At 41.1% G+C, this 26,899-nt stretch overlaps 9 non-coding genes across 9 annotated transcripts; all 9 read left to right on the top strand.

Moving 5' to 3' along the window:
• The first annotated feature begins 2,976 nt into the window (after positions 1–2,976).
• On the top strand, positions 2,977–3,048 carry trnav-aac (transfer RNA valine (anticodon AAC)). Its single transcript has one exon. It is a non-coding gene; the product is annotated as a tRNA-Val (tRNA).
• Positions 3,049–5,096: 2,048 nt separating this feature from the next.
• trnav-aac (transfer RNA valine (anticodon AAC)) lies at positions 5,097–5,169 on the top strand. Its single transcript has one exon. It is a non-coding gene; the product is annotated as a tRNA-Val (tRNA).
• Positions 5,170–7,470: 2,301 nt separating this feature from the next.
• Positions 7,471–7,543, top strand: trnav-aac (transfer RNA valine (anticodon AAC)). The gene has a single exon. It is a non-coding gene; the product is annotated as a tRNA-Val (tRNA).
• Positions 7,544–9,755: 2,212 nt separating this feature from the next.
• On the top strand, positions 9,756–9,828 carry trnav-aac (transfer RNA valine (anticodon AAC)). Its single transcript has one exon. It is a non-coding gene; the product is annotated as a tRNA-Val (tRNA).
• Positions 9,829–15,012: 5,184 nt separating this feature from the next.
• Positions 15,013–15,094, top strand: trnas-uga (transfer RNA serine (anticodon UGA)). Its single transcript has one exon. It is a non-coding gene; the product is annotated as a tRNA-Ser (tRNA).
• Positions 15,095–15,757: 663 nt separating this feature from the next.
• Positions 15,758–15,831, top strand: trnan-guu (transfer RNA asparagine (anticodon GUU)). Its single transcript has one exon. It is a non-coding gene; the product is annotated as a tRNA-Asn (tRNA).
• A 5,250-nt stretch (positions 15,832–21,081) lies between these two features.
• On the top strand, positions 21,082–21,153 carry trnag-ucc (transfer RNA glycine (anticodon UCC)). Its single transcript has one exon. It is a non-coding gene; the product is annotated as a tRNA-Gly (tRNA).
• Positions 21,154–25,013: 3,860 nt separating this feature from the next.
• On the top strand, positions 25,014–25,086 carry trnaa-agc (transfer RNA alanine (anticodon AGC)). The gene has a single exon. It is a non-coding gene; the product is annotated as a tRNA-Ala (tRNA).
• A 429-nt stretch (positions 25,087–25,515) lies between these two features.
• trnaa-agc (transfer RNA alanine (anticodon AGC)) lies at positions 25,516–25,588 on the top strand. The gene has a single exon. It is a non-coding gene; the product is annotated as a tRNA-Ala (tRNA).
• Positions 25,589–26,899: the final 1,311 nt, after the last annotated feature.

The following is a 26,899-nucleotide window of genomic DNA, read 5'->3' as shown; positions in this document are numbered from 1 at the left end:
ACTTCATTCTGCCCCAGTGGGCACTGTAGATCACTGTGTGATGAAGCCAACAGAACAACATAATCTGGAAAGAGAGAAAAAGGAATTACAAAGTGCCCAGACTTGACACTCTCCCACCGTCTGCTGCGCCTGTGAGGTGCTGTTCATGTCCAGTAGTATGCTTGTTTCCATGCTTGACAACATTCCCATTTAGGGTCAGGAGTTCTCCTCCCATGCTGACACAGCCTGAGCCAAGGCCCGCTTTCCCCCTCCGATCACCCCAGTGGAAGCTGTAGATCAATGCCTGATAAGCCAAATGAACCACATAGTCTGCAAAGAGCATAAACGGAATTCTAAGGTGCCCAGACTTGACACTTCCCAACTCCAGCGGTGCTTGTGACGTTTCGTTCATGTCCAGAGTTGTGCTCTTTCCAAGCTTGAAAATATTTCCATTTAGGATCAGGAGTTCTCCTCCATGCTGAACACAGCTTGAGCCAAGGCCCACTTTCCGAGTAGACTCAAGGGTCGCCGGGACTTCCCGAGGACTGTAGCGTGTTAGCTGGTAGAAAAATCTCCCCGTTGGGGAATCGAACCCCGATCTTCCGCGTGACAGGCGGAGATACGTGCATTATACTAACAAGGAATGCACAGCCCAAAATTTGGCACATCAAGAAAAGGTGGCGCATTCAACATTTAGGCCACAGTCAATGCATGTAGAAAATATTAGGTTACTACATATTTGCTGTCATTCAAATCCATGACAAAGCATCTGTGACTGAATCTAGTTTAAAAATCTCTATTTTGTAGCATTTGAACATTTGCAATAAAATAAAATGTGCATTTTCCCACAAATATGCAAAATAAATGCATTTCATCAGTTTCCGTAGTGTAGTGGGTATCACGTTTGCCTAACACGCGAAAGGCCCCTGTTCGAAAACAGGGCGGAAACCATTTCTTTGTTTGTATTGACTTCGCAGAATCAAACTCTACAAAGTTAAAACCCTCCATAACCTTCACAAAAATCTCCCTGACGTGAAATCGTGGCCAGGCCTACCGAAGTTTCCCCAGTGCAGTAGTCATCACATTCAGAGATCAGGAATATCCTGTCTAAAATTGATGCAGAAAAACTAGTCCACGCATCTGTACTTCTAAGATGGATTACTCCAATTCTTATTATCGGCTGCTTAAAAAAGAGTCCATAAAGATTCTTCAGCTGATCCAGAATGCTGCAGCACGTGTTCTGATAGGCACCAGGAAAGAGATCACATCTCTCCTGGTTTAGCTTCTCTGCATTGCTTCCTGTAAAATCCAGAATAGAATTTAAAATCCTTCTTCTCACCTACAAAAGCTGTTCATGTTCAAGCACCATCTTATCTTAAAGAGCTCATTGTACCTTATTACCCCACCAGAGCACTGCGCTCCAGAATGCAGGGTACTTGTGGTTCCTAAGTCTCCAAAAGTAGAATGGGAGCCAGAGTGTTCAGCTATCAAGCTACTCACCTGTGGAGCCAGGTCTGTTTGGGTTCAGGAGGCAGACTGCGTCTTCACATTTAAGAGTAGGCTTGAGACTTTCCTCTTTGATGAAGCTTATAGTTAGTGCTGGCTCAGTTTTTCCTTGCCTCTTTTGCCTAGTGCTTGCTCTTGGTGGGAATTTTCGGTTTTCTGTAAAAAACATCACAGAATATGGTCTGGACCTGCTCTTTTATGAAAAGCGCAATGAGATAAGTGTTGTTGTGATTTGGCGCTATATAAATAAAATTGAATTTAATTAAATTACCTGAACCTCAACTTCCTAGCCTCATAGTTGATGTTTTACATTCTTGGATCCTTCTTAGCTTCCTGTCGTCTGCCTACGTCCTGGATCCTGAGGTAGGTGATCATTCATCACTGAAAACCTATCTTTGATAGCAGGATCATTCTCAATCCTTTTGTACAACCTTGTCTTTCTTTGAGTATATCCACTATAATACATTCTTTAAAAATGCATATCTAAGTCTAAGTCTAAACTAGATTCAGTCTAAGTCTAAGTTCTAAGTCTAAGTCTATCTTTGCTATGTTAGCCTCGTATCCAAACTACTCTGGCAGATGTAGTAGTGTCGATGTAGCCTTGGGAAATAATTAGCAGCTGGTAGATAGAATCTCCACTCGGGAAATAAAACCCCAGTCTTCCGTGTGAGAGGCGGAGGCGTACCATCCAAAGTTTCAGTAGTAATGTGGTTTTTGTGTTGGAACAAGTTGCACTGTTTGAAATAAGCTTTTGAGATGCAGAACGTCTTCACTTGGCGACAGCAATTGACTTCCAAAGCGATGGGAGAAATCCTGAGCTTTGAGATTTGGAGGGGCTGACTTTGATTCCGAATGCTTGACACTGGACTTCAATCTGCCCCAGTGGGCGCTGTAGATCACTGTTTGATCAAGCCAACAGAACAACATAATCTGGAAAGAGCAGAAAAGGAATTATAAGGTGCCCAGACTTGACACTCTCCCAACTCCTGCGGCGCCTTGTGACGTATTGTTCATGTCCAGGAGTTGTGCTCTTTCCATTGCTTGAAAATATTCCCATTTCGGATAAGGAGTTCTCCTCCCGTGCTGAACACAGCTTGAGCCAAGGCCACTTTCCGGAGTATACCACGGGTTCGCCGGGACTTCTTCGAGGCCTTGTAGCATTGGTTAGCTGGTAGAAAAGTCTCCCCGTCGGGGAATCGACCCCGATCTTCCGCGTGACAGGCGGAGATACTGTCCATTATACTAACGAGGAAGGCCCAAGCTTAATATTTAGCACATCAAGAAATAGGTAGCGCTATTCCAACATTTAGGCCACAGTCAATGCATGTAGAAATATTATGTTTACTACATATTTCTGTCATTCAAATACATGACAAAGCATCTGTGACTGAATCTAGTTTAAAATCTCTATTTTGTAGCATTTTGAACATTTGCAGTAAAAATAAAAATGGTGCATTTTCCCACAAATATGCCAAATAAATTTGTTTGTCAGTTTCCGTAGTGTAGTGGTTATCACGTTTGCCTAACACGCAAAAGGTCCCTGTTCGAAACAGGGCGGAAACACATTTCTTTATTTGAATTGACTTTGCACAATCAAACTCTGCGAAGTTAAACTCTCCATAACCTTCACGGAAAAATCTCCCTGACGTGAAATCGTGGCCAGGCCTACCGAAGTTTCCCCAGTGCAGTAGTCATCACATTCAGAGATTCAGGAATATCCTGTCTAAATTGATGAAGTAAAACTAGTCCACGCATTTGTTACTTCTAAGCTGGATTACTCCAGTTCTTTATTATCAGGCTGCTTAAAAGAGTCCATAAAGATTCTTCAGCTGATCCAGAATGCTGCAGCACGTGTTCTGATAGGAACCAGGAAAAGAGATCACATCTCTCCTGGTTTAGCTTCTCTGCATAACTTCCTGTAAAATCCAGAATGGAATTTAAAATCTTTCTTCTCACCTAAAAAAGCTCTTCACGTTCAAGCACCATCTTGTCTTAAAAAGCTCATTGTACCTTATTACCCTACCAGAGCACTGCGCTCCAAGAATGCAGGGTTACTTGTGGTTCCTAAAGTCTCCAATAGAAGAATGGGAGCCAGAGTGTTCAGCTATCAAGCTCCTTACCTGTGGAACCAGGTTCCATTTGGGTTCAGGAGGCAGACTCCGTCTCCACATTTAGAGTAGGCTTGAGACTTCCTCTTTGATGAAGCTTATAGTTAGTGCTGGCTCAGTTTTTCCTGGCCTCTTTTGCCTAGTGATTGCTCTGGTGGGAATTTTCGGGTTTCTGCAAATAACATCACAGAATATGGTCTGGACCTGCTTTTATGAAAAGCGCAATGAGATAAGTGTTGTTGTGATTTGGCGCTACATAAATAAAATTGAATGAATTAAATTACCTGAACCTCAACTTCCTAGCCTCATAGTTGATGTTTACATTCTTGGATCCTTCTTAGCTTCCTGTCGTCTGCCTACATTCCTGGATCCTGAGGTAGGGATCATATCATTACTGAAAACCTATCTTTGATAGCAGGATCATTCTCAATCCTTTTGTGCAACCTTTGTCTTTCTTTGAGTATATCCACTATAATACATTCTTAAAAATGCATATCTAAGTCTAAGTCTAAACTAGATTCAGTCTAAGTCTAAGTCTAAGTCTAAGTCTATCTCTTGCTATGGTTAGGCTTGTATCCAAACTACTCTGGCAGATGTAGTAGTGTTGATGTAGCCTTGGGAAATAATTAGCAGCTGGTAGATAGATCTCCCCATCGGGAAATAAAACCCAGTCTTCCTGTGAGAGGCGGAGGCGTACCATCCAAAGTTTCAGTAGTAATGTGGTTTTTGTGTTGGAACAAGTTGCACTGTTTTGAAATAAGCTTTGAGATGCAAGAACGTCTTCACTTGGGACAGCAATGACTTCCAACGCGATGGGAGAAATCCTGAGCTTTGAGATTTGGAGGGGCTGACTTTGATTCCGAATGCTTGACACTGGACTTCAATCTGCCCCAGTGGGCGCTGTAGATCACTGTTTGATCAAGCCAACAGAACAACATAATCTGGAAAGAGCAGAAAAGGAATTATAAGGTGCCCAGACTTGACACTCTCCCAACTCCTGCGGCGCCTTGTGACGTATTGTTCATGTCCAGGAGTTGTGCTCTTTCCATTGCTTGAAAATATTCCCATTTCGGATAAGGAGTTCTCCTCCCGTGCTGAACACAGCTTGAGCCAAGGCCCACTTTCCGGAGTATACACGGGTTCGCCGGACTTCTTCGAGGCCTTGTAGCATTGGTTAGCTGGTAGAAAAGTCTCCCCGTCGGGGAATCGAACCCGATCTTCCGCGTGACAGGCGGAGATACTGTCCATTATACTAACGAGGAATGCCCAAGCTTAATATTTGGAACATCAAGAAATAGGTGGCGCTATTCCAACATTTAGGCCACAGTCAATGCATGTAGAAATATTTATGTTTACTACATATTTGCTGTCATTCAAATACATGACAAAGCATCTGTGACTGAATCTAGTTTAAAATCTCTATTTTGTAGCATTTTGAACATTTGCAGTAAAATAAAAATGGTGCATTTTCCCACAAATATGCCAAATAAATTTGTTTTGTCAGTTTCCGTAGTGTAGTGGTTATCACGTTTGCCTAACACGCAAAAGGTTCCCTGTTCGAAACAGGGCGGAAACACATTTCTTTATTTGTATTGACTTTGCACAATCAAACTCTGCGAAGTTAAACTCTCCATAACCTTCACGGAAAAATCTCCCTGACGTGAAATCGTGGCCAGGCCTACCGAAGTTTCCCCAGTGCAGTAGTCATCACATTCAGAGATTCAGGAATATCCTGTCGAAAATTGATGAAGAAAAACTAGTCCACGCATTTGTTACTTCTAAGCTGGATTACTCCAATTCTTTATTATCAGGCTGCTTAAAAGAGTCCATAAAGATTCTTCAGCTGATCCAGAATGCTGCAGCACGTGTTCTGATAGGAACCAGGAAAAGAGATCACATCTCTCCTGGTTTAGCTTCTCTGCATTAACTTCCTGTAAAATCCAGAATGGAATTTAAAATCTTTCTTCTCACCTAAAAAGCTCTTCATGTTCAAGCACCATCTTGTCTTAAAGAGCTCATTGTACCTTATTACCCCACCAGAGCACTGCGCTCCAAGAATGCAGGGTTCCTTGTGGTTCCTAAAGTCTCCAATAGAAGAATGGGAGCCAGAGTGTTCAGCTATCAAGCTCCTCACCTGTGGAACCAGGTTCCAGTTTGGGTTCAGGAGGCAGACTCCGTCTCCACATTTAAGAGTAGGCTTGAGACTTTCCTCTTGATGAAGCTTATAGTTAGTGCTGGCTCAGTTTTTTGTGGCCTCTTTTGCCTAGTGATTGCTCTTGGTGGGAATTTTCGGGGTTCTGTAAATAACATCACAGAATATGGTCTGGACCTGCTCTTTTATGAAAAGCGCAATGAGATAAGTGTTGTTGTGATTTGGCGCTACATAAATAAAATTGAATTGAATTAAATTACCTGAACCTCAACTTCCTAGCCTCATAGTTGATGTTTTACATTCTTGGATCCTTCTTAGCTTCCTGTGTCGTCTGCCTACGTTCCTGGCCTGAGGTAGGTGATCATGTCATCACTGAAAACCTATCTTTGATAGCAGGATCATTCTCAATCCTATGTACAACCTTTGTCTTTCTTTGAGTATATCCACTATAATACATTCTTTAAAAATGCATATCTAAGTCTAAGTCTAAACTAGATTCAGTCTAAGTCTAAGTCTAAGTCTAAGTCTATCTCTTGCTATGGTTAGGCTCGTATCCAAACTACTCTGGCAGATGATAGTAGTGTCGAGTAGCCTTGGGAAATAATTAGCAGCTGGTAGATAGATCTCCCCATCGGGAAATAAAACCCCAGTCTTCCGTGTGAGAGGCGGAGGCGACCATCCAAAGTTTCAGTAGTATTGTGGTTTTTGTGTTGGAACAAGTTGCACTGTTTGAAATAAGTTTGAGATGCAAGAACGTCTTCACTTGGGCCAGCAATGACTCCCAACCCGATGGGAGAAATCCTGAGCTTTGAGATTTGGAGGGGCTGACTTTGATTCCGAATGCTTGACACTGGACTTCAATCTGCCCCAGTGGGTGCTGTAGATTACTGTTTGATGAAGCCCACAGAACAACATAATCTGGAAAGAGCAGAAGAGGAATTATAAGGTGCCCAGACTTGACACTCTCCCACCTTCTGCTGCGCCTTGTGAGGTGCTGTTCATGTCCAGTAGATATGCTTTTTCCATCGCTTGACGATATTCCCATTTAGGGTCAGGAGTTCTCCTCCCATGCTGAACACAGCCTGAGCCAAGGCACGCTTTCCCCTCATTTCACCCCAGTGGAAGCTGTAGATTAATGCCTGATAAAGCCAAATGAACCACATAGTCTGCAAAGAGCATAAATGGAATTCAAGGTGGCTAGACTTGACACTCTCCCAACTCCTGCGGCACCTTGTGACGTTTTGTTCACGTCCAGGAGTTGTGCTCTTTCAATCGCTTGAAAATATTCCCATTTAGGATCAGGAGTTTCCTTCCATGCTGAACACAGCTTGAGCCAAGGCCCACTTTCCCGAGTAGTCCCACGCGTTCGCCGGGACTTCCTCGAGGCCTTGCATTGGTTAGCTGGTAGAAAATCTCCCCGTCGGGGAATCAAACCCCGATCTTCCGCGTACAGGCGGAGATACTGTCCATTATACTAACGAGGAATGCCCAAGCTTAATATTTGGCACATCAAGAAATAGGTGGCGCTATTCCAACATTTAGGCCACAGTCAATGCATGTAGAAATATTTATGTTTACTACATATTTGCTGTCATTCAAATACATGACAAAGCATCTGTGACTGAATCTAGTTTAAAATCTCTATTTTGTAGCATTTTGAACATTTGCAGTAAAATAAAAATGGTGCATTTTCCCACAAATATGCCAAAGAAATTTGTTTTGTCAGTTTCCGTAGTGTAGTGGTTATCACGTTTGCCTAACACGCAAAAGGTCCCCTGTTCGAAACAGGGCGGAAACACATTTCTTATTGTATTGACTTTGCACAATCAAACTCTGCGAAGTTAAACTCTCCCTGACGTGAAATTGTGGCCAGGCCTACCGAAGTTTCCCAGTGCAGTAGTCATCACATTCAGAGATTCAGGAATATCCTGTCGAAAATTGATGCAGAAAACTGGTCCACGCATTTGTTACTTCTAAGCTGGATTACTCCAGTTCTTTATTACCAGGTTGCTTAAAAGAGTCCATAAAGATTCTTCAGCTGATCCAGAATGCTGCAGCACGTGTTCTGATAGGAACCAGGAAAAGAGATCACATCTCTCCTGGTTTGGCTTCTCTGCATTGGCTTCCTGTAAAATCCAGAATAGAATTTAAAATCCTTCTTCTCACCTACAAAGCTCTCATGTTCAAGCACCATCTTATCTTAAAGAGCATTGTACCTTATTACCCACCAGAGCACTGAGCTCCCAGAATGCAGGGTTCCTTGTGGTTCCTAAAGTCTCCAAAAGTAGAATGGGAGCCAGAGTGTTCAGCTATCAAGCTCCTCACCAGGTTCCCGTTTGGGTTCAGGAGGCAGACACCATCTCCACATTTAAGAGTGGGCTTAAGACTTTCCTCTTTGATGAAGCTTATAGTTAGTGCTGGCTCAGTTTTTCCTTGCCTCTTTCGCCTAGTGCTTGCTCTTGGTGGGAATTTTCCGGTTTCATTAAATAACATCACAGAAGATGGTCTGGACCTGCTCTTTTATGAAAAGCGCAATGAGATAAGTGTTGTTGTGATTTGGCGCTATATATAAAATTGAATTGAATTAAATTACCTGAACCTCAACTTCCTAGCCTCATAGTTGATGTTTTACATTCTGGATCCGTCTTAGGTTCCTGCTGTCTGCCTACGTTCCTGGATCCTGAAGTAGGTGATCATATCGTCACTGAAAACATATCTTGATAGCAGGATCATTCTCAATCCTTTTGTAAAACCTTTGTCTTTCTTGGAGTATATCCACTATAATACATTCTTAAAAATGTCATATCTTTTGCTATGGTTGGGCCTCGTATCCAAACTACTCTGGCAGATGATACTAGTGTCGATTTAGCCTTGGGAAATAATTAGCAGCTGGTAGACAGATCTCCCCATCGGGAAATAAAACCCCAGTCTTCCGTGTGAGAGGCGGAGGCGACCATCCAAAGTTTCAGTAGTATTGTGGTTTTTGTGTTGGAACAAGTTGCACTGTTTGAAATAAGCTTTTGAGATACAAGAACGTCTTCACTTGGGACAGCAATTGACTCCCAACCCGATGGGAGAAATCCTGAGCTTTGAGATTTGGAGGGGCTGACTTTGATTACGAATGCTTGACACTGGACTTCAATCTGCCCCAGTGGGTGCTGTAGATCACTGTTTGATGAAGCCCACAGAACAACATAATCTGGAAAGAGCAGAAGAGGAATTATAAGGTGCCCAGACTTGACACTCTCCCACCTTCTGCTGCGCCTTGTGAGGTGCTGTTCATGTCCAGTAGATATGCTTTTTCCATCGCTTGACGATATTCCCATTTAGGGTCAGGAGTTCTCCTCCCATGCTGAACACAGCCTGAGCCAAGGCACGCTTTCCCCCTCATGATTCACCCCAGTGGAAGCTGTAGATCAATGCCTGATAAAGCCAAATGAACCACATAGTCTGCAAAGAGCATAAATGGAATTCCAAGGTGGCTAGACTTGACACTCTCCCAACTCCTGCGGCACCTTGTGACGTTTTGTTCACGTCCAGGAGTTGTGCTCTTTCAATCGCTTGAAAATATTCCCATTTAGGATCAGGAGTTCTCCTTCCATGCTGAACACAGCTTGAGCCAAGGCCCACTTTCCCGAGTAGTCCCACGCGTTCGCCGGGACTTCCTCGAGGCCTTGCATTGGTTAGCTGGTAGAAAAATCTCCCCGTCGGGGAATCGAACCCCGATCTTCCGCGTGACAGGCGGAGATACTGTCCATTATACTGACGAGGAATGCCCAGCTTAATATTTGGCACATCAAGAATAGGTGGCGCTATTCCAACATTCAGACCACAGTCAATGCATGTAGAAATATTTAGGTTTACTACATATTTGCTATCATTTAAATCCATGACAAAGCATCTGTGACTGAATCTATTTTAAAATCTCTATTTTGTAGCTTTTTGAACATTTGCAGTAAAATAAAATGGTGCATTTTCCCACAAATATGCAAAATAAATGGTTTTTGTCAGTTTCCGTAGTGTAGTGGTTATCACGTTCGCCTAACACGCGAAAGGTCCCCTGTTCGAAACAGGGCGGAAACACATTTCTTTGTTTGTATTGACTTCGCACAATCAAACTCTGCGAAGTTAAACTCTCCATGACGTTCACGGAAAAATCTCCCTGACGTGAAATCGTGGCCAGGCCTACCGAAGTTTCCCCAGTGAAGTAGTCATCACATTCAGAGATTCAGGAATATCCTGTCAAAAATTGATGGAGAAAAACTAGTCCACGCATTTGTTACTTCTAAGCTGGATTACTCCAGTTCTTTATTATCAGGTTGCTTAAAAGAGTCCATAAAGATTCTTCAGCTGATCCAGAATGCTGCAGCACGTGTTCTGATAGGAACCAGGAAAAGAGATCACATCTCTCCTGGTTTGGCTTCTCTGCATTGGCTTCCTGTAAAATCCAGAATAGAATTTAAAATCCTTCTTCTCACCTACAAAGCTCTTCATGTTCAAGCACCATCTTATCTTAATGAAAAGAAAGTTGATGTGTATATGCATTTATCAAAACAAAAGTTGATGTGTATGTGCATAAATCTAAAAGAAAGTTGATGTGTATATGCATAATAAAAATAAATTGAATGTGTATATGCACTTATTAAAAGAAAGTTGATGTTTTTAAGCATTAAAAAATAAATTTTATCTGTATATGCATTTATCAAAACAAAAGTTTATGTGTATATGCATTAATGAAAAAGAAAGTTGATGTTTATATGCGTAAAATAAAAAGAAAGTTGATGTGTATTTGCATAAATCAAAAATTAAGTTGATGAGTGTATGAATTAATCTAAAATAAAGTTGGTGTGTGTATGCATAAATCAAAAATTAAGTTGATGTGTATATGCATTTATTAAAAAGAAATTGATGTCATAATGAATAGTGATGATGACATAATGAATGGTGATGATATCATTAAAAGAAAGTTGATGTGTATATGCATTAATGAAACAGAAAGTTGATGTATGTATGCATTCATGTAAAAGAAAGATGATGTCATAATGAATGGTGATGATAATCAAATAGAAAGTTGATATGTATATGCATTAATATAAAAGAAAGTTGATGTGTATATTAGGGGTGATCCGAGTACCCGGCTGAAACGAGTATCCGGTACGGATAAAGCACTTTTGCCGAGTACAAGTATTATCCGAGTAATACGAGTCAATATCCGTGCTCGGATTGAATAAAACTCCTCAACTGGCCGCGCAGCGTTCTGTGATAATCACAGCACCCCCCCCCCCCCCCCCCCCCCGCCTACAACCCGCTCGGATCAATCACACACACACAGAACATGGAGAAATGTGCTCCCTCGGCCTCTCTCTCTCTCTCTCCCTCTCTCTCTCTCTCTCTCTCTCTCTCTCTCTCACTGCTCCGTCAGTCAATTCGGTCTGCGGATCTGTTCCGTTAACGTTTAGGGTTTCTTCAGCTTCAGGTTTGTTTTTAACTTCGTTTGTAGTCCTTACATAGTAACCAGTAGATTTCTGGTGAACATGGGGTTTGTAGTCCTTACATAGTAACCAGTAGATTTCTGGTGAACGTGGGGTTTGTAGTCCTTACTTAGTAACCAGTAGATTTCTGGTGAACGTGGGGTTTGTAGTCCTTACATAGTAGCCAGTAGATTTCTGGTGAACGTGGGGTTTGTAGTCCTTACAAAGTAGCCAGTAGATTTCTGGTGAACGTGGGTTTGTAGTCCTTACATAGTAACCAGTAGATTTCTGGTGAACGTGGGGTTTATAGTACTTACATAGTAACCAGTAGATTTCTGGTGAACGTGGGGTTTGTAGTCCTTACATAGTAACCAGTAGATTTCTGGTGAACGTGGGGTTTGTAGTCCTTACATAGTAACCAGTAGATTTCTGGTGAACGTGGGGTTTATAGTACTTACATAGTAACCAGTAGATTTCTGGTGAACGTGGGGTTTGTAGTCCTTACATAGTAACCAGTAGATTTCTGGTGACGTGGGGTTTGTAGTCCTTACATAGTGACCAATAGATTTCTGGTGAACGTGGGTTTCAGACATGCTGCTTGTTTTACAGTTTTTTTGGATTGCTTACACACTACAGTTAAAAGTAGTACACTACTAGCAAAACCTTACACTCAACAAGCAAAACATCAGCCCATATTTGCACAACTATAAGCACATTGTCAACCTCACACTTGTTGCAAAACTCTACACACAGTGATTTGCAAAACACTAAACACACTTAACATACATTACACACAAACATCTATTATGAAGTCACTTCCTTGCAATACCAAAGAACTGACTGTCAAATTACCGCACCTTCAACCAACTGATTCAACACAGTCATCAGGTGTGCAAACACTTGTTTGCTTAATTGTAGACACACCAATCAGGTGTATAAGCACTATAAAAAGCAGCAGGTGAGTTCATCGGTCTTCAAGCACAATGGAAAGAGTCAGAGAATAGTTAGACGAGGTGGAGGACGAGGTGGAGGAGAAGGAGGAGGACAAGGAGGAGGAGGAGGAGAAGGTTCAAGGTTCAAGGTTCAAGGTTCAGAGTCTTTATTATCCCCAAGGGGCAATTTGTTGTGCAGCAGCATGTAACACACAGGTTATACAAAAACAGCCATACATCTAAAATAAAATACAAAGACAACAAAACAAAGACCACACCTCACATTGACTTGTTGAAAAAGCCTATAGCAGCTGGACAAAAGAGTTTTTATGTCTGTTTGTCCTACATTTAGGCAGACTGAATCTCCGGCCAGACGGCAACAAGATGAACAGCTGTTCATGGGGTGACTCGGGTCGGCTAGGACTGACTGGGCCTTCTTGAGGGACCTTGTCTCATAGACATACATACAAGGAGGAAGAGGAGGAAGGGGAGGAAGAGGAATCAACAGAGGAGGAATCAACGGAAGAGGAAGAGATGGAGGCCACGCTGGATGTAGAGGAAGAGGAAGAGGAAGACAAGAAGGTGCTCAAAGAGGACCGAATCTGACAAATGAGATCCGCGCAACACTGGTTGACCACGTTGTCCACCCCGGCCTGACGCTGAGGGAGGCTGGACTGGAGGACAGCCAAATCTAAGCCGATACACAGTGGCAAGTGTGATAAGAACATTTCGACTGGAAAATAGGTATTGTAAAAATATCATCATATCAAAAACATCTGCACAGTTTCAGCAACTGCTTACAGTACTGTATTCTATGCACTATCAGCACTTCTGTTACCTTTTCCTGTGAAATGACTGTACTATTGTTTACTGTTTTTTTCTCTACATAGGATTGAGGGTCAGGGACGACGAGGGGGAAGGCCTCCTATGTTCACAGAACAGCAAGAGAGGGACATAGTAAACATGGTTTTGGCCAACAATGCTATAACCCTCAATCAGCTCCAAGCTAACATTGTCAATAACCACGTCGGTTTCAACAATATCCATCAGGTCTCAACATCAACACTGGCACGCATCCTAATAAAAAACCATATTCAAATGAAGCAAATTTATCGAGTGCCTTTCGAGCGCAATTCCGAAAGGGTGAAACGACTGCGGCATGATTATGCAGAGGTATGTATTCACCTAAGCATTGTGATCTTGCATACTGTCTCGTAATCTTTTACTGTACTGTAATATGTATACTAGATCTACACTGAACACAATTTTGCCTGACACTGTTCTTCAGAGAGTTTTACAAATGGATGGAGAGGAGATCCAGCATGAGTTCATCTACGTAGATGAGGCTGGGTTCAACCTGACGAGAACACGAAGGAGGGGAAGAAACATCATTGGCCACAGGGCTATAGTCAATGTCCCAGGGCAACGTGGGGGTAATATAACACTCTGTGCAGCCATTACACAGAATGGGGTCCTCCACCGCCATGCCCATATGGGCCCTTATAACACAGCACTCATACTCACATTCTTGGACCAATTGCACAACATAACAGCAGCAGATCAAATCGATCATATGCAATACATTGTTGTCTGGGACAATGTGTCTTTCCACCGCTCTGCTCTGGTTCAGAACTGGTTTCAGCAACATCCACATTTCACCGTCCTATATCTTCCACCATACTCTCCATTTCTCAACCCTATAGAAGAGTTTTTTCTCGGCATGGCGGTGGAAGGTATATGATCTCCGTCTCCAGGCTGAGGTACCCCTCATCCAAGCCATGGAGGAGGCCTGTGACCAGATGGAGGTAGCAGCAATACAAGGATGGATTCGTCATTCAAGACGTTTCTTTCCAAGGTGTCTTGCTAATGACAACATTGCCTGCGATGTTGATGAAATTCTCTGGCCAGATCCAGCTAGGCGAAGAGACAATGTCTAGTGTTTTTTACAATACGTAAAGTGACATTTGTTACAGTATTATGAATCTCCATGTCAACATTTTGGTCGTGTTGAGAAATAAATGAGTTTCTTCACTCTGCAACATTGGTCTTGTGTAGCGTTTGGTGAGTTTACATTATATTTGTACTTTGATGGTAGCCAACTCTAATCAAAGGGAAGTAGAAGTGCTAAAAGTGTTTTAGGTTTATCACAGCAGAGTGTAACTCGTGCAAACAGAGTATAGTAATGTGAAACGTGTGTGTTTCATATGGTAACAAAGTGTGGTTTTTAAACAAGTGTGTAGTTTTTACAAAAGTGTTTAATTATGCAAAGGATCTGTAGTGTTTTGCTAGTTGGGTGTGTGGTTGTGCTAATTGTGTGTAGTGTTTTGAAAACACGGGTCCTGTTTTGAAAATCGTGCCCCCACCAACATAAGCTTACTTTAAACTAGATGTGGAAAGTTGAATGTTTTCACCTGTGCTGTGGCTTAAAAACAGGTTCCACCGAGATTTGAACTCAGATCGCTGGATTCAGAGTCCAGAGTGCTAACCATTACCCATGGAACCTTCAAAAGAGTTTGCTAGGCAGTTTCTTTCATTATATCTACATGTGTGATATTAAAGGCACACAACAATCACAACAATTAAAATATCACGCCCCAATATATTCTCGGTTTTGAGTCCTCGCCCCTACTATTTACGACATGGCCAGACGTAATCCGGCTAAGAAGCAGCACTTTTCACAGGTGGAGATTGAAACCCTGACATCTCAGTTTAATTTGCAGTAAAGTATACACCTACATGTAAAGTGTACCCATATTAAATAAACACACGGTAGCAAAGTTTATGCAGTGTTTTTAATTTTACTCGTGTTTTTTTCGTGAGTCAGTGTAAATATTAGTGCAAATCAGTATTGCACTGCTTTTCAGGTTGTTGTTGCCGAGTGGTTAAGGCGATGGACTTGAAATCCATTGGGGTCTCCCCTCGCAGGTTTGAATCCTGCCAACAACGAGAGGGGCTCTTTAATTGTGGTCACACATCTCATAACAAATGGCAGATGTGCCTTCATGGACAATACTATAATATCAAATAGTTACTGGAAGCCACTGAAGCATCTCTGAGCATTCATTTTCATTCTCAATGCCCAGATGTGTTGCAGTTGATATGGCTTTGGTTCCCAGCCAGTAACTTTCTTTGAGTGACGTTACTTGCTTTATTTTTCGGGAAGTAACCAGAAAGGTTACTCTCCCAACCCGGTTTGATAAAACATTAGATCTCTGTTATATCGCACAAATAAGGGAACATAACAATCAATCAAGCTGCCTCCATGAGGATCCCCAGACATAGACATGTTCCACCACCCGCAATTAAGCCTGTCTCCTCAGCTTCTAGACGCCGCTGAATCACCTCGCATCTGCGTTTGTGACAGTTTCTCACAGTTAGCAAAGCTCACATAAAGCAAATGCTTGTGGCTTAAAGATCGAGCTCCCTGGAGTGATCCAACTCTGGGATTTATCCTTCTGCAGAAGACCATAGAGGCAGCTTCTCCAATTTCTGAGTAACAGGAAAATAGCCTGATAAGCATACATGTGCAGCTCAACCTCAAAAAGCCATAAAGCAAATGCTTGTGGCTTAAAGATTGAGCTCCTGCTCAGAAAACATTAGACGGGCACAGTCTCTGTGGCGCAATAGGTCAGCGCAGTCGGCTGTTAACCGAAAGGACGGTGGTTCAAGTCCACCCAGGGACGTTTGTTGCTTAAATAACCTGGAGGGAGCCAACTCTGGGATTTATTCTTCTTCAGAAGACCATAGAGCAGCCCAAAGATAACCAAAGTGCCCTTATGTCTATCAGAAGATACAGTTATGTAAATGTAGTGTATTTATATAGCGCTTGTACAAACCATGTACATATTAATCTTTACGGTTATCAGAGATTGGAAGTAACAAAGTATAAATACTTTGTTAACGAAGTAACAAAGTACAAACACTTCATTACTGTACTCAAGTAGATTTTTCAGATATTTTTACTTTAGTTTACCATTTATTTTTGGCGACTTTTGACTTTTACTCCTTACATTTTAACATGAATATCAGTATTTTCTACTCCTTACATTTTACAAAATTGGCTCGTTACTTTAGTTTTGTACTAAAGCTCGTCTATCAGGTGTGATTGTGAATAGCGGAGAACTGTAAGTCATATAACTGATGTTGTCAGTTGAGCCTGTTGTTGTATTGGTCTGTAGTTCTGGCAAATTTTTTTTAAAGTTAGCTTCTTTGTGTTTTTCACCTGTTACCTAGGTTACACCTGTTACCTAGGTTACACCTGGCTGTTTATACGATATAATGGTGATTGTTAAACCTCCTTGCTCATTAAGATAATGTAATTAATAGTGGGTTTATTGTTATTATTTACTAGCATTTATTATTCCTATGCATTGTGTATGGTAGCCTTTACAATGTTATTTATTTCTTTTATTACCACACACACAGCCATAGCAGAGCTACCCCCCCCCCATGTTCATACTGATGCTTGATTGTAATAAAGCATCAACAGAGAGAAGTTGTCTCCGTCTGTGTTTTAACAGACGCACCTGGGCCAAGTTGGAAACCACAATCAGCTTTAAATCCAGTCCTAATCTAGTCCTCAATAAATTACAAATATTTTCACGGGACTTATCTATTATTTTTTTGTCATCAACACCAAATTGAATCTAATTAGATGGGAATATACACAGACTTCTCACAAAATCACAGCTAAATTCATATCTTGCTACTTAGACAGAATCTTATTAACCTGGAGTCCCAGTCTCTATCAATATAAATAGGCTATATGTTTTATATATGTTTTAGGCCTATTGGCAGACGGCCATTTAAAATGTAGCCAATGGCATATAAAGAATAAAGAATAAAGAGTCTTTTCTCCATGTCCACTGAAGATTCTCAGCAGCTCTCTAGTAACATCTGTCTGGTCCAAGTAGCTTTGTCATTAATAAGGCTACTTTTACTTTTATACTTTAAGTAAATTTCTAAGCCTGTACTTTGTTACTTTTACTTGAGTAAAGAAGTTAAATCAGTACTTCAACTTTTACCAGATTATTTTTTAACACAATTTTCTGTACTTCTACTTGAGTACGGGCAGTGAGTATCTCTGCTAAAAAAAGGAATTTAAAAAATCATTGTTTGGAAATTGATCTTAATGCCTTAATTTCATAAAAAGGAAAAATCCAACTTTTAAGGACATCGACTGTGTTGTCCAGTGATGGTGGTATAGTTATAGAGCATAGGTGCCTTCCAAGCAGTTGACCCGGGTTTGCTTACTAGCCATTGCAGTAAATTTTGTTGTGTGGTTACTTTCTTTTATTTGTCAAGAAGTAACCAGAAAGGTTACTTGCACAACCCAATTTGACAAAATATTAGATCTCTGTTATGGTACAAATAAGGGAGCATATCAATCAATCAAGCTGCCTCCACAAGGATCCACAGACACAGGCAGTGCACTACGATTTGCACTTTACCCGTGTCTGGTAACTTCTAATAACCAATCAAAAAGTTTATGAACGTTCGTTCCAATAGGTCTGGCACTGAATTGCAGGTAGCTGTGGCCGAGCGGTTAAGGCGATCGACTAGAAATCCCATGAGGTCTCCCCGTGCAGGTTTGAATCCTGCCGACAACGAGATGTGTTCCTCAAGGGTGGAAGCAAAGACAGTGTTATCTCAGAAGTAGTGGAAGCAACCCATCTCCACCAATGCATTTCTCATCATTTATTTTCAGTCTGTGTTACAAGATCTGCAGTGATCGTTGTATTGTCCAGCAGAAAGGCAACAGTTGTGTTACTTTTCAACTATGATTTATACCATAGCAGTACAATCATTTTGCCCAGGTTTGATTTCCAGCCACCACAGTTGCATTTACAGGTTTTGAAGTCATAAACAACATAAACATTACATGTTTTACCCAGGTTTCTTCTTTTATTTAGTGATATTTCAATTTCCTTGCGGGAGTTATCCCAAAAGGATTAATAAAGATAAGTCTAAGTCTATCTCAGAAAAAAGTTTTAAAAAATCTGAAGATCTTCAGGGGATGTAGCTCAGTAGTAGAGCTCATGCTTTACGTGTATGAGGACCTGGCATCTCCAGCAGGTATTATAGTAGAGTCTTTAAAAGAGCTGCAGAAGATATTACCTCCTGTGGTAATCTGACTGGTAGGGTTATAGAACGTAGTGGTAGACTAAGACCTCCTGTGACACAAACTAAGCGGTATGCTCTCTCTTTTATACCTCAGACTATCAGACAGCACAACAAGCACCTTAAAGATGAACTGAACTGGAATTTGAATAATGGTGATATAACAGATGTATTTTATTTCTTATCACTGGTACTATTATTAAAATGGGTGAATTTGTTAAAAGGGATAAAATGGCAAGTTGAAAGTGTTGTTTTTGTAACATGGGCGCCGCCATGTTAGAATTCCACAATCTACTACGTCACTGGCATGGTAAGCTACTCCGTGGCTAACTAGCACTAGCAGCGCAGCCATAGGAACACCATACAAAGAGTCGGATGCTAGCGGACATATGGGTGGGGAAACGGAAAGAAAGACGTCTAGGGGGGTCATAATGTATTGCCCCTGGCTGCAGTAAGGAACTGTATAGGGCTAAGGCAGCTGGGGTTACAACACATTTCCACAGGCTACCTTTGACAAGGAAAAAAACAGTCCTCAACTCATGGCTAGCATCTAGCTGCCTTAAAACGGGCTAGCCCTCCGACAGCCCCTGGATTTTGAGTCTAGCATTTTTTAGCGACAGACTATATGGAAAGCTGTGCTTCTGATACAACAGCGTCACTGGAGAGGTTAAGTCCAACAGACTGAAACCTGAGGCCTGCAGGCTCCAGTGCAGGGCAGACCGATAGACCACCGGCAAGTAACACCCCCGATGCTACCTGCCGCAGACCGGGCGCTGAAACTCTCACGGCAGGCAGAGAACAGAGAGGGAGCTATGGTTACCTGTTATCGGCATACTATCAAGTCTACTAGGCAAAGGGCTGGGTGTAACGTTGTTGTCACTCAAAACACGAACATATTCACTTACAAAAATAAAGCCCAACGTGTCGGCTTAATAGCGTTCAACAAAACAGAGACTGACACACTGGGCATTACTGAGACACAACACCAAGCTAGATACCAACGATCCGACCGAGGGAAAGGGCTAGCAGCTAAATACGATGGCAGCTCTTATGACAAACTCCACAAGCTAGCACTCCAACCATTGACTGTAGAAATAAACCAAGACTCCGACGATAATTATGCGTTTACTAGCCGCTAACTAAGCCACAGAATCCAGCGTCCCTCCACTCCCCCTGAAGCTAGCGGATGTTAGCCGCTAGCTAAACCACAGAACCCAACGTCCCTGTACTCCCCCTGAAGCTAGTGGATGTTAGCCGCTAACTAAGCCACAGAATCCAGCGTCCTTCTACTCCCCCTGAAGCTAGTGGATGTTAGCCGCTAACTAAGCCACAGAATCCAACGTCCCTGTACTCCCCCTGAAGCTAGTGGATGTTAGCCGCTAACTAAGCCACAGAATCCAGCGTCCCTCTACTCCCCCTGAAGCTAGTGGATGTTAGCCGCTAACTAAGCCACAGAATCCAACGTCCCTCTACTCCCCCTGAAGCTAGCAGATGTTAGCCGCTAGCTAAACCACAGAACCCAACGTCCCTCTACTCCCCCTGAAGCTAGCTGATGTCCACGTCTCAGCTAAACCACAGAATCCAACATCCCTCTCTAATCACCCTGAAGCTAGCTGATGTTCGCCGTCTCAGGGCACATTGTTGATGCAGAAACAGCTGCTAGTTCCATTGTAAAAATCTGCCAACTCCGCAAAACTCCAGACTCCTCCGCGCATCTATAGTCAAACTGGGGTAACGCTCCTACGTGCAGTTAACAAGCGATCCCATAGATTAATGCGTCCAATTACATTTTCCATTTATCTGCCTCTATTTTCGTAAACGAACAGGACCTTAACCATGTTTTTTCTATTTTCTCTAAATGGACACGATATATAAGCAGTCTATTTCCTAAAATGCATAATGTGCTTGAATACAATAAAGGAGAGTGCATGACAGTAAGCTGCGCCCACACACACCGGTCACTGTCACTCCCCCCGAGGCGATCCTGTACTTCAGTGGAGCCTGAAACTGATTGTCCTCCATGTGGTGGTAGTCAGACACTACAGGCCTGTCCCTCACAGGCTCAAATGCGTCCTACCATGCCAGTGACGTCATCGATATTGTCAGCGTTCTAATACTAACAAATACAATTTTTGTGTTGCTTAAAAAAAAGGTATATTGATTTTTAAAATAATTTTTTTTGGTGTAATTCATTTGTAATTACCATAACCAACAAGTTATCAAAAGTTAGTTTTTCAGTTCAGTTCATCTTTAAGATGTCATTGTAATCACATTCAGATTACCTCAAATAAAGACACTGATGATCATTGTGTTCATAAGTGCTTCTCTTTGGGGTTGTCTTGGTTGTGAGTTCATCATCAGACACTAACACATGCAGAGCAAGTACATTTCAGCAGTTGTCCACCGCTGGCTAAATAAATAAAAGAATGGGAGTTTTTGAATAGATATTCAGCACTAACTGGTACTTTCTAATGCTGAATGAGCTCTATCTGGAGGAAAAAGGAGTTGCCCCAAAGAAAGTCATTGGACTCTAATTGACCACTCATAGACTGTTAATGGCATACGTTGGGATGATGGTTGTCTATTCATGAAGCCATTCATTACTTACAATAGTCAGTTTTTTTGTTTCTTGTTATGTCTCGGCAAGAAGTATTATACTTTAAGGTTGTCTGTCCATCTCTACATCAGAATCAGAAATTCTTTATTGATCCCTGAAGGGAAACTCTGGAAAAGACTGCACCTTCGAGCAGGGTTTGAACCAGTCTCAATGCCCAAATGTATTACAAGATTTGAAGTGAACATTACATTGTCCAGCGATGGTGGTATAGTGGTGAGCATAGCTGCCTTCCAAGCAGTTGACCTGGGTTCGATTCCCAGCCATCGTAGTAACTGTTTTTAGGTTGTTGTACTTTCTTTTTTTACAAGAAGTCAGCAGAAAGGTTACTTGCCCAACCTGGTTTGATAAAATCTCTTTGAGCTGCATGATTATGGCCAAAGTGATAACAACAATTACTTTGATCAATATGGAGATCACGATTAATTATCACAATCATTTGTTGATGTTCTAGTCCAAAGTGCTGGAAAGGAAGGTTTCACCTCGTTGAACCTCAGGTTAACAAGGAACAATCTCAGCAAAGTTATTGATGGATGATTCTAGTTACATCACCAAGTTCAGGCCAAATGCCACAGCTGTAAGACATCACATTGGTTGCCTTCCAGCTATGTAATATATGCAAATGGCATTGGTGGGATTTGAACCCACGCCTCCAGAGAGACTGAAGCCTTAATCCAGCGCCTTAGACCACTCGGCCACACTAACTGCAACTATCAACTTTTCACATCATGACAAACACAGGCCCCGTAATCAATGTTATGCTTGTTAATGTTATTGGAAAACTTGATGTAATACAAGCAAATACCTAAGGCCCCACGCAACAGTTTTGTGATATGTGGAGATTGTGATTTTGGGATTGTGATATGTATCCCTTTCTGACTCTAGATTTTATATCTGTACTCGCAATGCCCTGTTTTTAACGACCACCCAATCGTAAGTGTTCAATGTGAAATACTCATTCATTAACAAAATTGTTGGTAACTGTGACGGGGCGCATGTCGGCCGTCACGGTAGCGATACGCTACCTATACCATCCAAAGACTGAGACTGTAGGTATATATTATATGCCCGTATATGTTTAACGTGTTCATATGTTTCATACATTTTTTACAATGTTTAAAATCTTAAGTTAACCTAGCCAGTCTCCTTTTCCCCACAGTAATCTCTTAGCTTTCTTGTGCGCACATTTAAACATCTAAAACTACGGTGATTTACCTGCTTATTTGAACCTGTGGCCTTGTCCAGCAGAGCAGAGTGGCGCAGCGGAAGCGTGCTGGGCTAATTGCTATGCTTTGTCTCCATATAAAGTCCACTCCCAGGCTGTTGAAAATTAAAAATGCATCTGTTTGTGAAATGTTTCCTCCTGCTGAAGGGTACAGTCTTTATGTTATGTTTATTTCATCCATTAAAATGGAAATTAGAGTGCTCATACCCGCTGTAACACCCATTAAAACTGGAGCATTAATATTGTATAGATAAAGTACAATAAAAACTGTAAAATGTGTATGTTTGAAGTGGTTGTTGTGCTGTCTACAATAGCCTGAGGTATAAAAGGGAGAGCATACTGCTTAGTTTGTGTCACAGGAGGTCTTAGTCTAACACTACGCTCCAAAACCCTTCAAGTCAGATTACCACAGGAGGCCTTGGTCTACCACTATGTTCCATAACCCTATCAGTCAGATTAACACAAGAGGTCTTAGGCTGAATCTCATTTCTCTATCTTACCCCTACCCCTTTCCCTACGTCTTGAGCGTTCACGTGAGTGCTGTCCCAATAATGTTTTTGATCGAGGGGTAAGGGGTGTATGGCCCTAGGAACCATAGACAATGAATGAAGAAAATCAAGGGAGAATGCCATCTTACTTGAAACCGAGGGGTAGCGATATACAATGTGCAACAGGCAACAATGTTTCCGGCATCGACCAGAGAGACGCATTTCTGGTATTTTCGGCTTAAATAATTGATTTAAAAATTACGACAGTCTTGTTTTGTGGTCTATACAGTCCTGTCCATACATGCTTGCAACCATGTTCCTAACTGAAACTTTTTTTTAAATCGCTAGCTTGCTATGCTAACGCCAATTGCTAACCACTAACGTTAACGTTGACTTTTGAACGAAATCTATTGGATATTTTAAACGTTTTTAGCAAATAAAAAACTGAAAAGTGGTGCGTGCTAAATTATTTGGCCCCCTTGCGTTAATACTTTGTAGAGCCACCTTTTGCTGCGATTACAGCTGCAAGTCGCTTGGGGTATGTCTCTATCAGTTTTGCACATCGAGAGACTGAAGTTCTTGCCCATTCTTCCTTGCAAAACAGCTCGAGCTCAGTGAGGTTGGATGGAGAGCGTTTGTGAACAGCAGTTTTCAGTTCTTTCCACAGATTCTGGATTGGATTCAGGTCTGGACTTTGACTTGGCCATTCTAACACCTGGATACGTTAATTTGTGAACCATTCCTTTGTAGATTTTGCTGTATGTTTGGTATCATTGTCTTGTTGGAAGATACATCTCCGTCCCAGTTTCAGGTCTTTTGCAGACTCCAACAGGTTTTCATCCAGAATGGTCCTGTATTTGGCTGCATCCATCTTCCCCTCAATTTTAACCATCTTCCCTGTCCCTGCTGAAGAAAAGCAGGCCCAAACCATGATGCTGCACCACCATGTTTGACAGTGGGGATGGTGTGTTGAGGGTGATGAGCTGTGTTGCTTTTACGCCAAACATATCGTTTTGCATTGTGGCCAAAAAGTTCGATTTTGGTTTCATCTGACCAGAGCACCTTCTTCCACATGGTTTGGTGTGTCGTAAGAGGATTTCTGCGCTCATATCTAGCCCACCTCTTTTTTTTTGTTTCATGTTATGTCTTGGCAAGAAGTATTATGCTTTTGGGTTGTCCGTCCATCTCTACATCTGAATCAGAAATTCTTGATTGATCCCTGAAGGGAAACTCTGGAAAAAAATCTTCTCCTTCGAGCCAGATTTGAACCAGCGACCTAAGGATTTCAACTTTAAGCCTCTACAGTCCTGCGCTCTACCAACTGAGCTATCGAAGGGACCTAGAACATATACACACACTTCCTATTCTTGTGAATGTTATAACATAGGACCCCCTGGAGGGACTTTCAGTGATAGAGAGCGTTTTCAGTCTCAATGCCCAGATGTATTACAAGATTTGAAGTAAACATTGTATTGCCAAGCGATGGTGGTATAGTGGTGAGCATAGCTACCTTCCAAGCAGTTGACCTGGGTTTCATTCCCAGCCATCGCAGTAGCTTTATTTGAGTTGAGTAATTTTTTTTACAAGAAGTCAGCTGAAAGGTTACTTGCCCAACCTGGTTTGATAAAATCTATTTTAGTAGCATGGTTATGGCCAAAATGATAAATTGATCAATATGGAGATCACAATTACTAGTGGATTTTCTTCTCCAAAGTGCTGGAAAGGAAGTTTTCACCAATTGTTGAACCTCAGGTTAAAAAGGAATAATCCCAGCAAGGTGATTGATGGATGATTCTATTTACTTCACCAAGTTCAGGCCAAATGACACAGCTGTAATTTTTTGTCATACTAAACTATGATTGTCATGATTTTTTGTCATACAATACTATAACTTGTATGAATTTTTTTACATGCTATACTATGACTTTTTTCAACATACTACGATTTTCTTTGAAAAGGGGAATTAGCTCAAATGGTAGAGCGCTTGCTTAGCATGCGAGAGGTAGAGGGATCAACGCCCGCATTCTCCAGAGGACTTTAGATTCTTCTTGTTTTACAACAACAACTACAAATTTGGACTTTACGACATACTACACTACGACTTTTTAGGAATATTTTGACATACTATACAATGACTTTTTATGACTTTCTATGAATTTTTTGACAACTATACTATACATTTAAAAAAAAAAATTTTCGACATACTAAACAATGACTTTATGAATATTTCAACATACTATGACTTTTTAAGACTTTTTAAGAATTATTTGACATAGTATGAATTTTATGATTTTTTTGTCATACTATACTATGACTTTTATGAATTTTATGACATACCATACCAAGAATTTTTTTGACATGATATACCATGACTTTTCAAGAATTTTTGACATACTATACCATGACTTTATTCGAGAAGGGGAATTAGCTCAAATGGTAGAGCGCTTGCTTAGCATGCGAGAGGTAGCGGGATCAATGCCCGCATTCTCCAGAGGACTTTAGATTCTTCTTGTTTTACAACAAGAACTACAAGTTTGGACTTTTTATGACATACTACACTACTACTTTCTATCAATATTTAGACATACTATACTATGACTTTTTATGACATTTTATGAATATTTTGTCATACTATACTATGGCTTGTATGAATTTTTGACATATTATACTATAACTTTTTATGAATATTTCGACATCCTATACTATGAATTTTTTCAACATACTATGCTATGAATTTTTTCAACATACTATGCTATGAATTTTTTTGATATACTATAATATGACTTTTTATGAATTTTTATGAATTTTTGACATACTATACTATGACTTTTTATGAATTTTTACGAATTTTCGACATACTATACTATAACTTTTTATGACTTTTTATGAATTTTTGACATACTATGGCTTTATTTGGAAAGGGGAATTAGCTCAAATGGTAGAGCGCTTGCTTAGCATGCGAGAGGTAGCGGGATCAATGCCCGCATTCTCCAGAGGACTTTAGATTCTGCTTGTTTTACAACAAGATTTATAAATCTGGACTTGTTACGACATACTACACTACGACTTTTTAGGAATATTTTGACATACTATGCTATGACTTTTTATGACTTTTTATGAATTTTTAGGAATATTTCGACATACTACAGTATGACTTTTTTATGTTTTTTTCGACATACTAAACAATGATGTATATGAATATTTCGACATACTATGACTTTTTACTACTTTTTAATTTTTTTTGACATACTATGACTGTTTATGACTTTTTTATGATTTTTTTTTTTTTACATAGAATCAAGTCAAGAATCAAGAGCTTTATTTGCCATTTATGTTTTCACACATAGGAACTCTTGTGCGGTTATTGCTCAGAAAGTCAAGTCAAGTTTAAAAAGACACACAAAGCATTTACATTATAAATGAATAACATTGCACAAAACCATTAAAAAGTACAAATAAAAGTAAATAAAATTGCATTCCTAAACTGGCCAAAAATATAATTGCATATTGCCATTTGCCCCTTATAAAATATTAAAATGCACAATTATTATTAAATAAATAAAGAAGATGCACAGGTATATTGCACATGTGTGTTAAATTACACAGACCCTAAGCAGAATAGTTCATTTAGTTTTGGCCAAAAGTCTCACTGCGGCTGGAAAGAAGCTCTTGTAGAACCGTGTTCTCTTTGTAATAAAGATTATATTTACAATTTTTGTGTACGAGCAGGGGGTGAGCTGGATGTGATGTGTCCCTAATAATTCTCTCTGCTCTTTTCTGGCAGCGCTTTGTGTAGATTGTGTCCATGGAGGGGAGTTCTGTTCTAATAATCCTCTCTGCAGTCTTTACGACTCTTTTCAGAGCCTTCCTCTCTGTCTGGGTGGTGTTTCCATACCAAACAGTGATGCCGGTGGTGAGGATGCTCTCTATCAGTCCGTTGTAGACGAGGGTGAGAGGGCGACAGTGCAGACCAGCTTTTCTAAGCAGCCTGATGAAGTACACTCTCTGCTGGGCTTTCTTCACGGTGGCAACAGTGTTTGCAGTCCAGTTCAGATCCGATGTTGCCTGTAGTCCCAGGAATTTGTAGCTGTCAGCCCTCTCCACCTCAGTCCCCTTGACGATAAGGGGCTGCAAGGGAGGTGGGGTTCTCCTGAAATCCATAATTACTTCTCTTGTCTTATCTGCGTTAAGGCATAAGTTGTTCAACTCACCATAGACACAAATGTCGTTTACCACACTCCTGTAACCCGACTCATCCCCCCCCCTTAATGAGACCCAGGATAGTAGTATCATCTGCATACTTA

This window comes from Etheostoma spectabile, unplaced genomic scaffold (assembly GCF_008692095.1).
Source record: "Etheostoma spectabile isolate EspeVRDwgs_2016 unplaced genomic scaffold, UIUC_Espe_1.0 scaffold00001871, whole genome shotgun sequence".
In the NCBI taxonomy this organism is placed as follows: domain Eukaryota; kingdom Metazoa; phylum Chordata; class Actinopteri; order Perciformes; family Percidae; genus Etheostoma; species Etheostoma spectabile.
The sequence above is the reverse complement of the archived record's forward strand: the minus strand, read 5'-3'. Positions and strand labels throughout refer to the sequence as shown.